A 13,665-nucleotide genomic window follows, 5' to 3' on the forward strand; every position below is an offset into this window, starting at 1 on the left:
GCTCTTTAAAATAAGGTAAGGATTGTTTTGATTTCCCTTACATTATGAAATGTTTGCTTTTGTGTTCTCGAGCACAGAAACAGTGTTTGAATTGTATTCTGTCCTGGGAAACACCTAAGTGACTCTCGTACTGTTTCTCACCTCTGTGTATTCATTTGTTCTTTATGTGATGGTGATGAATGAATATGAAAAGTAATAGGAAATAATTTGGTATTTGGGCCTTACAGTCAGGTCCTGAACATCAGTCAGGTCCTGAACATCAGTCATTTATGCAGGCTACTATATATGCAATTCTTCATGTGGTTGAAAACAAGAATTGCATCAGATGATGTCTTGACTAGTACTGATTGTTGTGTTAATACTTATCACACTACACAGTGTCTGGCAGAGGAGCTGAGACTCTAAAACCCGCTGAAATCTAAGACTGTATTTCCAAACCTCTGTTTGTCTGTCCAGACTCAAGGCAAGAGATGGACTTGCCACTACGCTTCCTGGTTTTAGTGGGCAGTGTCTTTATAAAGACAGCAAAGAATAGCTAGAGGAGGATGATAATGAAGAAGTATTTTATTCGAGTGCAGAACAGTTTATCAGACCAAAGGAATTCGGTGTGCAATTCATATGTAAATTTTCTACTGAAAATAGGAGAACAAATCACCAGAGCTTCTCTGTCTAGTTTCTGTAGCATCTGAAGAAAAAGCTGTGTGAGCTCACAGCTGCAACTTTCAGGTGTGGCCCACATAACAACTGCAGTAAAAAAAAAAGGTAAGTAATGTCATTTCCTCGTCAGTGTAAGTGGAAGGGCAAGCTCCAAACAGAATAATTGCTGTCACGCTGCCTTTTTCTTGTGCGGCAGCAGGAATTGCTGGGTTTGTGGGGCAGACCTGATCAACAGTGTCTGTGCCTGTGTGCAGTTGATTGAAAACTCCTCAGTAGTCCTCTGATTTCGGGGGAAGTGCTCGGGAATTTTCGTGTTTTATCAGGGTAGTTTGCGTTCCTCAGCCTGGCACTTTTCTTTGAGTAGCTTTGAGCTAAGAATTCTTCTAGTTTTGCCTCATTTTACTCTTCTCTGCAGCAGATAAGATATCTGGTTTTGTTAGAAGCGTTGGAGCTCCGTATGCAAACAGACTTCCTTTAGAGTACTATGTGATCTGGAAAATGAAAATTACATGGTTTGGCTGTAAAGCATCATCAGTTTTGCCTGTGGCTTCTGCCTTCGAGTTTCTAAGGTTTTCAGGTGGAAAAGCAGGAAAACAACGAAACCAAATGCGTTTATGATTTTGACAGATGTAAAAACACTGAGCTCAAGCAGGCTGATATTGATGTTTGTGGACTCTTCTGTCATTATTGTTATCCAAACGTGTCAAGAGTGTTTTATGACCTCACTTAAGTGTATTTATACATGATAGGCCTTGGAAGCAACTAAAATTTAAAGCTGAAACTAATTTAAAGTTAACATTTAAGTTGGAAAGGAGATACACTTGTAGGTAATTTTAATGCTGTAATCTAGATACGTTACAAAAGTGTTGACTGGTGAAGGTTTCTGGGTAGCTGTAATGGTGTGAAGACAAAAGAATTACAGTTGAGGAAAGCTGAACTGATCAAAACTTTTTTAGTTAGTGTAATGGAGAGGAAAGCAGATGATTCATGTGTGGCACAGAAGGTGGCATTTGTTCTCTGTTACTTGGCAATAAGCAGAGTGTGTTACATTTCACTTACCAGACTGGAGGTCTCTTTAGCCAGATGTGTGTAGGGGAATAGGTGGGGATGTTTTGTCAAGACAGTTGTCCTTTTGCCTCTTCTGGCATCAGGGATCTTTATTATTGTGACCTATTGGCAATGCTGAAGTAGAACAAAATTCATTTCCAAACAGTGGAATAGTATATACCCAAGAGAAAGCAGCATGTAAGTAAACATGCATGTTGAATGACATGGGTTATACAGATACTTATCTGAGGAGTGGTGTATTTCTCTCAAGGCAATGACTTTATTATCTGTTCATCTTGTTCATAGCAAAGTATGAAAATGAGAACTAATTCATTGCAATTTTGCTTTGCAAGGTTGCTCCTTAGAATCTAGCCTAGATTCTAGTAAAGGAGACTAATTTGGGGGTTTTTGTTTCATTTTTGTGACTTTTGGAAATAGTTTAAAGAAACTACAAATTAATCAGAGATGTAGAAATTGTTTGGATTTTGTTTAATCTCAAACTGAGATGCCTTTCAACAGGGTAATAAATAAGGCTTTATGGAGATACATTACAGTATCACAGTATCATCAGGGTTGGAAGAGACCTCACAGATCATCAAGTCCAACCCTTTACCACAGAGCTCAAGGCCAGACCATGGCACCAAGTGCCACGTCCAATCCTGCCTTGAACAGCTCCAGGGACGTTGACTCTACCTGCAGAGTGAAAGAAATCTTAGAAAAGACTGTGGAGAAAATCATAGATTTTTTTTTTTTTTGTTCTAAATCCACAAATTTTTGCAGCTGTTAGATTTAATCCTCCAATAATGCTTTATAATCACATACTTTCCAGTTCTCTGTTTTAGAAAACTAGTCTTGAAGCTTTGCTTGTGCCTGAGAATAGTAATTGCAAGAGAGCTGTACTATACTGTTGCTGCCAATTTTATTGTCCTTTCTTAGCTCAGGTGGACATCATTTCTTTAGTACAGTATCGATCAAGACATGAGATAACTATCTCATGGTTCCCATTCATTTTCTTTGCAGCAGAAAAAAAGTAGTGTATGCTAGACTTTAGGGAAAAGAGAACAAGTTAATGGAAATGTGACTACAACACTTGGACATGTGACTTTTTTTTTTTGGTACAAACATACATTTTTCTGTCTGTTCAGCAGCAGAGCTTCCCAATGCCTATGTTGTTGTTTTGTTTTTGTTTTAAGAAAACACTTCATACTTTAAAAAAATAATCATCTATCAGGATCAGAAAAGTTGAAGATGAGAATCTCTTGCCCATTTTGTTCCCAGAGAAGCTGGCAATAAGCATCCTTTTTGTGCTGGAAATTAGGCAAGTAGTAACACAAGTTATTTGCTGTATCCTCTTGTTACAAAGGTGAGACATAGAATCATAGAATCAACCCAGATCATCCAGTCCAACCTACCACCCAGCCCTATCCAGTCAGCTAGACCATGGCATAGTGAAAACTAAAGCTATTCTGCTAAGCTGTTAATGGGTCTTCGTTTACGAACTCTAATGCTTTTAAAAGAAGACTTCTGTATTTTAAATACATGCTTTAGATTTCATTAGTCAAGGGAAAAGAAAAAGAAATTAACTTTGTTCTCTTGGGTGAATTGGAATACCAGTAGGAGGTTGGGACGGTTCACTGAAAAAGTTAACTGATTTTCCAGTTTTATTCAGACTTAGTGTCCACTGAATATGATATGGATTGGAGTGTTCTTTCAGGATTGGCCCTCTAGGGTCTCAGCCTCCATCACTGCTGAGTATCCATGTATTGACTTCTCCATACAGACTTCATTCTTTCATAACATAGCAACTCACACACATCAGTAGAGCTAAGCGTATGGACTTACACCTGCAGAAGTGGGTTGCACGGTCTTGGCGCTGTGCTTTTATTCCCAGTAGCTGTAACTTGCTTCATTTAGTTATAACTGCCTCGAAAGACCTCAAGTTCTTCAGCCATCAGATGGGTACAGCATCTCTTCACTCTGTCATGCTAAGCTCCCTCATTGCATTTTACAGTAACTCACATTTCCTTCTCCAAAGTGTGTCTTTGGATGACAGATGCCTGATTCTGAGCATCTTTGCTGAGGAAGTTCCCACAAGTCTGTGTTGAAAGGTGTGTCACTGGTAGAAGAGGAAAACACCAAATTTGGGTTGTTTCCTAAGGAAAGATGGCATTTGTCACCAGCCCTGCACCAGTCTCCTCCACATGACATCTGGACTTGGTGGCCAGTGAACCTAAGGTTCCCTTTTAAGGGAAAGTTGCAAGAGTTGGAAACACTTCAGCTAATTAATACTGAGCATTAGTCACTAGATTTGCTGCACCTTGTTTATCAGAATTGAAACTGTGGTGTTGACCTGCCATGAATCAAACCGTCAACTGTATCAATGCACCTGATACGGTGCATGTGGCTGCATGCATGTGTATTTATAAATATATATATTTAGGAGCACTTAAGTGCTTGGGTTTTTTTCTGCTAGAACAAAGATAGAAGATTTTAGTGTCTGTGTTAGATTGCAGTGGTAGCATTAATATTGTCCCCTGCATGGTCTGACATCAAAATTCATCGACTGGCCTGCCAGTAATCTCCCCAAAAGAATCATAGAATCATAGACTCATAGAATCAACCAGGTTGGAAGAGACCTCCAAGATCATCCAGTCCAACCTAGCACCCAGCCCTAACCAATCAACTAGACCATGGCACTAAGTGCCTCATCCAGGCTTTTCTTGAAGACCCCCAGGGACGGTGCCTCCACCACCTCCCTGAGCAGCCCATTCCAATGGGAAATCACTCTCTCTGTGAAGAACTTCTTCCTAATATTCAGCCTATACCTACCCTGGCACAACTTGAGACTGTGTCCCCTTGTTCTATTGCGGTTACCTGGGAGAAGAGGCCACCCCCCACCTGGCTACAATGCCCCTTCAGGTAGTTGTAGACAGTAATAAGATCACCCCTGAGCCTCCTCTTCTCCAGGCAGACAAATTAAAGCTGCTTTTGCTGTGGGAAGTAAAGTTTGTGCTATGGCAGGTGTAGATTAGGGGTCCAACACATGGCCCAGGAGCCACAAGAGTGCTTTTAAGCAGTTTGAATATACTGTCTTGGTGACTGGCTGTATTTCTTTGTACAGGAGGATTTTGGTCTTGCTGTCTGCAGAGTGGGAGCAGTGCAGTTTGGACAGTGAAGCTCTAAAGCAAGAAGGTGTTACAACCCAGGAGCCCCACAGCCTTGTGCTAGGACCAGCTGCTACTGGCTGCTGGGGGAGATGGGCAGAGTGTGACAGGAAGCTTGGCTCTCAGAAAGCTTTTGCTGGGCATTTTGTAGGACCAGGCTATGCTGACTGAGGCTGTTTCTCATTAAAAATAGCAGATGTTTCAGTGAGTTTTCTGTTAACCTCCTTCCCTGTTTCTCGATCTAATTTTATATGACTTCATGCCAAGCTAGTTGAGGGAGAGGCAGAGAAGGGAAAAAACCCAACTGAGAAATGCAACTGCATTTTTCAGTTTGATTGTTTGAAATGTATTCAGCTTTCAGCAACGAGAGAAGTCTCTTTGTTCACACTGATTAGAAGCTATTACAAGTAAACTATGGGAGGTGACTTCACTTGAACTGTGCTCATTATGTATATGGGTTCTGATAGCGACTAAACCCCATGTGGTGTACCAGTAATGTGACACATGCATTTTAGTCCCAAGAATAACCAGAAAAATATTATTCTTTTAATTGGTGTGCAATCAATCAATCAGTGCTTTGATCTCAAGTAATTTTTAGATGAATGAACCTACCAAGAACTTAGATAAAGCAGTTGCTCAGACTGCAGGGCGAAGTTAACTTGATAAACACACCCACATATTTTCCCTGCTGTTTGTTGTTCGTTTGGGTTTTCTTTTCTTTAAGTTTGCAGGGAAGTCCTGTTAAGTTACTGCCCTTTCAAGTGTTCAAACAGTGAAGGTAGGATACAGCGGAGCTTGGCTACCCTTTTGCAGCACAGGCTTTGTGGGAAGCTCCTGAAGCTGCTGCATGCAGTCACATGGACAAATTTCACAGCCCATCTGTGCTCCTTGAGGATTCTCAACAGGTTTTGCTCCTAAGATTTGCTAGATAGAAGGACCACTGTAGAAGGCCTCACTGGGATTGGTGGGAGGATGACTTTTTGTGAGAAGGTGGTTAAACTCCTTCTGGCTATGCCTGTTGTAGTACTTCATGGTCACCAGGTGAAAAACTTAGTGTTCCCAGCTGTGCTCAGCTGTCATCATGATTACTCCCTATTAGGAACTAGTAATGAATTGTGGTTGTTATTACCTTTTGTATGTTTGTGTTACAAATAGTTTTGGAGTTCAGAAGAGTTTTTGTACTGGAACTTGTGCCTGCCAGCAGAATGCACATGTGCTTTGCATTAGAAAACTTCTTTACCCTCAGATACAGCTGAGCCTCCCTTGTAGAGACATGCTTCCATAAGAACTGCTCTGCTGGGCAGGATGGTACTGCTGTGAGACCTGAGTGGGTACCCTGACAGATGATCACTTGATTCTGGAGACTCAAGGATGTACCCTCCCTCCAAATCTTTTTTTCTCTTGGGAACAAAGGAACAAAGGATGGAAGTAAGGTGTGAAAGTGTCACTGCAGATCAGTGCCTGGGTCAGGATCCCCAAAGACTGGGGCTCACCTGCAGTGTTGGGTTCCAGTTCTAGAGAATTAGCTCGACCTGCTGGTGTGACTGAAGGTACAGGGAAGTAATAAAGCATGTTTGCTGTTTTATTTCTCTGTTTCTGTCTCCAAATATAGCAACTAATTTTTTCAGTTTTACGTTTTAGTAGAGTGAGGTCATGATCCTATGAGTATGTTTAATGATAAGAATGATTGCTAGGATGTTTGCAAACCACCTACTGTTCTCCAAAGGGAGAGTGGGCCCCAAAAGAGGCATAGATTTACTCACAGGGTGCCGCTCACTCCTCCCCCTCAATCAGCGTCACAGAGGATCTGATGAACTCACCTGGAAGCCCAGGAGTGGTAGTCAGCAGCAGAAGGCCTTGGTAAGGGAGCTGATGTCCCAGCAGCACACTCCAAAGTATCTGTGGTGGTGCTGCAAGGTAGAGACTGAGGCTTCAAGGTCTGCATGTGGGAAGGTGTGGGAACTCACTGCTTGAAATCATAGAATCAGCCAGATTGGAAAAGACCTCCAAGATCATCCAGTCCAACCTAGCACCCAGCCCTAGCCAGTCAACTAGACCATGGCACTAAGTGCCTCATCCAGGCTTTTCTTCAACACCTCCAGGGACAGTGACTCCACCACCTCCCTGGGCAGCCCATTCCAATGCCAATCACTCTCTCTGGGAAGAACTTCCTCCTAACATCCAGCCTAGACCTCCCCCGGCACAACTTGAGACTGTGTCCCCTTGTTCTGTTGCTGCTTGCCTGGCAGAAGAGACCAACCCCACCTGGCTACAGCCTCCCTTCAGGTAGCTGTAGACAGCAATGAGGTCCCCCCTGAGCTTCCTCTTCTCCAGGCTAAACACCCCCCAGCTCCCTCAGCCTCTCCTCACAGGGTTTGTGTTCCAGGCCCCTCACCAGCTTTGTTGCCCTTCTCTGAACACATCCAAGCACCTCAACATCTCTCTTGAATTGAGTGGCCCAGAACTGGACACAGTACTCAAGATGTGGCCTGACCAGTGCTGAGTACAGGGGCAGAATAACCTCCCTCAACCTACTGGCCACACTGCTCCTGATGCAGGCCAGGATGCCATTGGCTCTCTTGGCCACCTGGGCACATTGCTGGCTCATCTTCAGCAACTATCTATCAGTACCCCCAGGTCTCTTTCTTCCTGGCTGCTCTCCAGCCACTCAGTCCCCATCCTGTAGTGCTGCTTGGGGTTGTTGTGGCCAAAGTGCAGAACCCTGCACTTGGCCTTGTTAAATCTCATCCCATTGGCCTCTGCCCACCCATCCAGCCTGTCCAGGTCCCTCTGCAGGGCTCTCCTACCTTCCAACAGATCAACACCTGCTCCTAGCTTGGTGTCATCTGCAAGCATATTGATGCTGGACTCAATTCCCTCGTCCAGATCATTAGTAAAGCTATTGAACAGGACTGGGCCCACCAGTAAAGATATTGAACAGGGCTGGGGAGCACCACTAGTGACAGCTGCCAACTGGATGTGGCACCATTCACCACCACTGTCATGGGAGAGTGCCAGTTTGTGACCAATATCAGAGTGAATCTGTCCAAGCCATGAGCTGCCAGCTGTGCCAGGAGCTTCTTGTGGCAGACAGTGTCAAAGGCTTTGCTGAAGTCCAGGCAAACTCCATCCACAGCCTTTTGCCACATTCACCAGGCAGGTGACCTGATCATAAAAGGAGATCAGGTTGGTGAGACAGGACCTGCCCTTCCTAAACCCATGCTGGCTGGGCCTGATCCCTTGGCCATCTTGTAGGTGCTTTGCAATGGCACTCAAGACAACCTGTTCCATCACCTTGCCTGGCACTGAGGTCAGGCTGACAGCTCTGTACTTTAAAATCTAACGAGTTTCCCTCTCAAGTGCTTAGAAGTGAAGCTCTTGTGGGTTTGTTTATTTTTCACAGTATCACAGTATCATCAGGGTTGGAAGAGACCTCACAGATCATCAAGTCCAACCCTTTACCACAGAGCTCAAGGCTAGACCTGAGGCTGTGTCCTCTTGTTCTGGTGCTGGCCACCTGAGAGAAGAGAGCAACCTCCTCCTGGCCACAACCTCCCCTCAGGTAGTTGTAGACAGCAATAAGGTCACCCCTGAGCCTCCTCTTCTCCAGGCTAACCAATCCCAGCTCCCTCAGCCTCTCCTCGTAGGGCTGTGCTCAAGGCCTCTCCCCAGCCTCGTCGCCCTTCTCTGGACATGCTCAAGCATCTCAATGTCCCTCCTAAACTGGGGGGCCCAGAACTGAACACAGGACTCAGGGTGTGGTCTAACCAGTGCAGAGTACAGGGGCAGAATGACCTCCCTGCTCCTGCTGACCACACCATTCCTGATGCAGGCCAGGATGCCACTGGCTTTCTTGGCCACCATTTTTTCCCATTGTTTCTTTGGGAGGGTGTTACTTTGGCTGTGGGGCTAGGGAAAATACAGCCCCTGCTTCCCAAATACACTATGTGTTGCATGAAAGTGCACATTTTCAGTCTGTGCTCAGGTGAGCAATGATGATTGCAAAGTCACCCAGAGTGTAGCTTCCCCATCTATTTTTTTCCATGCAGAGCTGAGCAGTAGTAGCTGTTTGCTAATACAAAGTTTTGTTGTATGAGAAAGAAGAGTCATGAAGAGGAGACACTGAAGAAATACTCACCTATTTTTGTGTTGGACTAGGGATGAGTTGTTAGAGTTAAAAAGTGAAGATCACTCAGTAGAAACTGTAATGTGACAAAATATCAGAAGCTAGTGGGATTTGAATAAAATTATTCTGAATTCTGGCAATTAAAACAAGTTCTATTTTGCTGTGATATAAATAGGATGAATTGTTAATCAGTTAAGATCTTCAGCTTCTTTGTAAATGCACTTTGCACATCAAACCTTGGACGTGTAAGGCTTCTTTCATAAACATTTTTTGCAGAGTAAATGTGTGGCAGTGGCCTGCAATAACGAGAAAATAAGTTAGGATTAGCTGCTAAGTGAGTATTTTGCATTTTTGCCAAATAAATTGTGTTGTAGAACAGGCTTTCTCAGCAAAAAACTGCTGCAGAAGAAACCACGAGACAGGAAAACTTCATGTACTTGTGTAAGAAGAGCCGGGACTGGCATACTGCACATCCTGTGTGTCTTAGGAAATGTCCACAAGGTATTTTTGCAGCCTTGCTCTAGATGAAAGCTGAACAAAGCTAATGGAGCAGCACAGATCTACTCTGGGATAAATTACTGTTGTTTGCTATGCAAATCTTATGATTGTAATTAGCTGGGATTTGGACTGCTGTGTACGCTGGTCTTTGTTCCCTCTGCGCACAGGAGCTCATTCTAATGCTGCAAAACAGCACGGCAAATGTTGAGTGCTGCTCAGCCCACAGTCCTTTCTTAGCAGCTGTCTTTGCTCCAAGTGGATGTTTTAAAAGGAATAACTTACCTCTGCCCTGACAGGACACATAAATTGTACCACGGGCATCCTCTGGGCCACTGAAATCCTTAGGTACCAAAAAGGTTTGGTTTTTTTTAAATAGCAGCTGGATGGAGCTCAGGAAGGACTGTCTGATGGGCACCTGGTTTTTAGAAAGTAGTTTTTCATAGCAGTGTGCTGGTGGTGATTGGGTGAGGAGCTGGTGGTATGTTCAAGCTATCACGATAGTGATTGCAGTTCCTAGTAGGCTATGTATAGCTCCCGTTATCTCCGCAGCAGGACTTTGTGTAACCGCAGGCTGTGGCTCCTTGCCCACGCTAATGAGCTCTCCCCGAGGCTGGGCTTGTGCCTGTGGGGGTGGCACGGCATTCCGACGGTGCTGCTGTTTCGGAAACTCCAATTTGTTCATTGTGCTCGAGTTCAGTTTGCCCAAGCCACTGCACCAGCCTGGCCGCAGGAGTTTCTTCTCCCTGTGCAGCGTGGCCGGCCCCAGTGCAGTCCAGAGGACGAGGCAAGCTGGGCACCAAGGCTGCTAGGCTGTAGTCTGCAGCAAAGGAGAGCAGTGATTTAGACCTGAATTTGAGGGAAGTGTCAGCGTGTCAAGGACTGCACAGGTGAGCCAGCCCATTCTGCTGCTTGGGAACGTAGCTGCCAAGGTTTTGGTTAGCCCATGTGGTGGGAGCGCATCCTGCAAGCTGCGAGTGTAATTTATCCAGTGACCCAAAGAGCAGAGGAAAGCCATGGCTGCTGACTGTCCCTCCTGGTTGCTGGGCAGAAGTGCGAGCAGATGCATTAATGGGAAGGGGTACTAGGCTGGGGATTTACAGGAGGTGTACACTTCTATTATCCCGTCCCGTGGTGATTCACAGGGCATGAGCATCTTGTCCAGGTGCTAGGGTGGTGGCTGCACACCTGCAACCCAGAGTCTGCAGCTCCACCTGTGCCTGGCTCTCTTCTATAGACCTACCTCCCCATTGCTGCAGTAGAGATCAGCAAAATAAAAGTCTTGTCATCTACAGGATTTAATAGTTTATGTAGTTTTGACTACAGGTAGATTAAAAAATGCATTATTTGGAGCTTTTTAAAGAATCACTCTGAATGCATAGAGAAATAACTAAGAAATACCCTCTGGAGGACAATATAGCTTGCAGCTCTGAAGATACTGTAAGTGGCACCATTTGTTTTTTAACAGCTCGTAACTCATGAGAATCTCATCTGTTTCTGTTTGGTGCCTACTCATCTAAATCACAGAAAAGCAGAGGAATGGAAAGGGCTTTGCTTTTTCTTGTATGCTTCTGTATTATCAAGTGTTCCTGTAAACATGACATTTTGTGTACATGCAGTTTTATGGAACTGGGAGACTAAAAACATCCAGTGAGGTACTGAAGTGCCTAAGAAAAAGCAGAAGAAATCCTTGCAGAAAGAGATTCTTATAACCAAGTGTCTTTCATTCCCAGTGCTAATATGACAAAGTATATGTTGTTTCCAGTAGCTGCATGCTCTGTATTTCAGAACAGGTTAGAATGTGTTCTGAGACTGTTGTTGAAAAACTAACATTTTGCTTAAGCAGCCAAGTTAAAAGGGGGCATTAATTTGTGTGAGCTTTGCAAACTGGTGCCAGGCTGTAGTTACAATAATGCCTAATATGTTACTTCACCAATGGCATCTCTTATTTAGCACTGAAATACAAAGAGCTGTAACTCAGTCTGTAATGATCCCAGAGGGAGAATGTGAACTTGACAGTTTTGAACAGTCATTTGGGAGGAAGATGCTACTAAGACTTCACAGTATCACAGCATTATCAGGGTTGGAAGAGACCTCATAGATCATCAAGTCCAACCCTTTATCACAGAGCTCAAGGCTAGACCATGGCACCAAGTGCCACGTCCAGTTTCCCAGGGTAGTCCCTGAAGTTGTTTTATTTACAGTGGTTCAATCCTGTGCTTCTGGCACAGCTGGCAGTTTTTTGTGTGTAATAAATGCAGAGTCAGAGTACTGGCATGCCGGTGTGGGGTCATAATACCGTGTGGTCAGTGTAGTTCTGGGATGCCTGTTGAATAACTAAGTCCTGTAGTTATCTTTGTATCCCGTGTAATGAAACATAGAAAATCCTAGGATAAGCCCTGAGCAGCTCCGGGTATTTCAAGAAGCTGTGCTGCAGTGCCAGGTTAGAGTCTCAAGCAGTACTAACAAGATGCTTAAAAGCTACTTCCAGCTCTGCAGCTGATTTCCTTGGGTGTTGGGTGGCGCTTTGTGGTGCCAGTTGGGTGTGCCACCGCGGAGCTGTCTCCGGGACCGCTGAGCACTCACATGCAAAGCAGTCCCCGGGCTGAGTGCCTCCCCAGCAGCCACACCACAGGAACGCTTTCATACCTTACTTCGTAGTTGCAGAGGGCCGAGGGGGAGGTTAGCTAGTGAGGTTCCAGCCCGAAATTTGGAGGCCAGTTCAAGGGAGACCCTTTTTTCTCCTTCCGTTTTCCAGCTGTCCCCTGAGCTGCCTGCCCTGGCCCTCCACAATGAGCACTGCCTGCAGGCGGCTGGAAGGTTTGCTCAGGAGCTCGATAGTGATGAATCACAGAGGCATGGCAGGGATTGATAAGGTCGTGTACTTTAGGATTAGATACATCCTCCCTCTAACAGCAGTTCTTTGTCTCCGTTTTGCTTTTGGTAATGTTTTTCAGCAGTTTGCATACAACGACTCTCCATGCAGGAGCTGTTTGACTTGAGACAAAGTCGCTATTATTCTAGGTAAGCTCAGGAAGCCCTCAACGTTTTGTTGCCCTCAGCAGACACAGATTGTTGGGAATTTATTTAAAAGCCATTCGTAGTCAAGTGTGCAGTCTGGGAGCTGTGGCAGGAGAAAATTAATACTGGGTCCTCAAACTACTGAAAAGTAGAGACTACTGCAGTGCCTGCAGCCTAACCAGTGTGCCAGTTTACCTCCTCCTTTAGGTTGATGGAGAGCCCAAAGAACTCAGTGGAAACACTAGGTTTGTTGGGGTAGATTTTGGACCAGACTCTAAAGGTGTGTAATTTAGTCAGGTGCCTACTTGTGTTTACAAACTGAAAGGTGACTATGTGATCACAGTGTCACCAAGGTTGGAAGAGACCTCACAGATCATCAAGTCCAACCCTTTACCACAGAGCTCAAGGCCAGACCATGGCACCAAGTGCCACGTCCAATCCTGCCTTGAACAGCTCCAGGGACGGCGACTCCACCACCTCCCCGGGCAGCCCATTCCAGTGTCCAATGACTCTCTCAGGGAAGAACTTTCTCCTCACCTCCAGCCTAAATTTCCCCTGGCACAGCCTGAGGCTGTGTCCTCTCGTTCTGGTGCTGGCCACCTGAGAGAAGAGAGCAACCTCCTCCTGGCCACAACCACCCCTCAGGTAGTTGTAGACAGCAATAAGGTCTCCCCTGAGCCTCCTCTTCTCCAGGCTAACCAATCCCAGCTCCCTCAGCCTCTCCTCGTAGGGCTGTGCTCAAGGCCTCTCCCTAGCCTCGTTGCCCTTCTCTGGACACACTCAAGCATCTCAATGTCCCTCCTAAACTGGGGGCCCAGAACTGAACACAGTACTCAAGGTGTGGTCTAACCAGTGCAGAATACAGGGGCAGAATGACCTCCCTGCTCCTGCTGACCACACCATTCCTGATGCAGGCCAGGATGCCACTGGTTCTCTTGGCCACCTGGGCACACTGCTGGCTCATGTTCAGGCAGGTATCGATCAGCACCCCCAGATGCCTTTCTGTTTGGCTGCTCTCCAGCAGTAGTGATGCTACTGTCCTTTCTCAAAGACCATCTTCAATGTGTCTTCAGGTCTCCTGAGTCCTTTCACTTCTCTTGACCAAACTCTGGCATTAAGCCCCACCATCTATGGTGAGGCCTCATCTCTTCTGCC

The 13,665-nt window shown here is 45.3% G+C and overlaps 1 protein-coding gene across 2 annotated transcripts in view; it reads left to right on the top strand.

Annotated features, from left to right (window-relative positions):
• Positions 1-13,665, top strand: part of PLAGL1 (PLAG1 like zinc finger 1) — a 56,673-nt gene that overhangs the window by 29,868 nt on the left and 13,140 nt on the right. The window lies entirely within an intron of this gene.

Source organism: Pogoniulus pusillus, chromosome 31 (assembly GCF_015220805.1).
Source record: "Pogoniulus pusillus isolate bPogPus1 chromosome 31, bPogPus1.pri, whole genome shotgun sequence".
Classification (NCBI taxonomy): Eukaryota; Metazoa; Chordata; class Aves; order Piciformes; family Lybiidae; genus Pogoniulus; species Pogoniulus pusillus.